This window comes from Tupaia chinensis, unplaced genomic scaffold (genome assembly GCF_000334495.1).
Source record: "Tupaia chinensis unplaced genomic scaffold, TupChi_1.0 Scaffold000067_1, whole genome shotgun sequence".
NCBI classification, from domain to species: Eukaryota; Metazoa; Chordata; class Mammalia; order Scandentia; family Tupaiidae; genus Tupaia; species Tupaia belangeri.
This window is the reverse complement of record NW_006159526.1, coordinates 4069249-4070225: the sequence shown is the minus strand read 5'-3', so window position 1 is coordinate 4070225 and position 977 is coordinate 4069249.

Below are 977 nucleotides of genomic sequence, written 5' to 3'. Positions count from 1 at the left end.
GGTTTTTGCTATAGGGCACGTGTGCTCGCCAGACAGACAGAGAGAGACATAGAGACAGAAAGCAAGAAATCACCCCCCAGGGGGGAAGGTCATGCCGCAATCCCTTCTCCTCCATTCTCCTCTCGGGATCTTGGGCACGCACGCACATGTGCCTGGCGTGAGTTTTAAGCCACTGGGTCCGGGATGCGAACCACGGTCAACCACATAGGGGTCCAGCGACATAGCCATTACGCTAACTGCTGGTCCCTTAAATAAATAATTCTTTAAACAAAAAACAGGTTTTGCTACTACCCAAAAAGCTGAATTAGGAGCTTTACTCTTGGACTTACAACACTTCTCTTCACAACCTCATTACAACACTTCTCTTCACAACCTCAACATGATTTGATTCTCAATATGTTGTTCATACTACTTTTCATATTGAACATGCTTGCATAAAAGATATTCCCAATAAAACATTATTACAGGGCCAGAAGGTGTCATAGTGGTTAAGATGCTAGACTCCCACATGGCCACCATAGTTTGAGTCCTGGACCCAACAGCTTAAAATTCATACCAGGCGCATGTGTGTGAATGCCCAAAATCCTGAGCGGAGAATGGAGAAGGGATTGCAGAGTGGCCAACCCCCTGGGAGAGTGATTTCTCGCTTTCTGACTGTCTCTCCAGAAAGCACATCTGCCCTAAAAGGAAAAAAAAAAAAAAAACACTCAAAAAAAAACATTATTACAATTTCTAACCTTACAATCCCTTCTAGATGATGTAAACATCCCATTTTTATTTGCTCATCAGCCCTCTAACCTTAGGTGATCATTGAGCAGATCAAGCCGTTGCTGCCTTCTCTTGCTTTTAATCAGGCAAAACAATCTCACTCTCTCCACCACCAAAATTCTCGAGCTCATAGGTAGAACTTTCCATTCCACTGTTAGATAAGCCCAAACTATTGTCTGCACATGTTCCTCCTGGCAGAGCATTTCAGG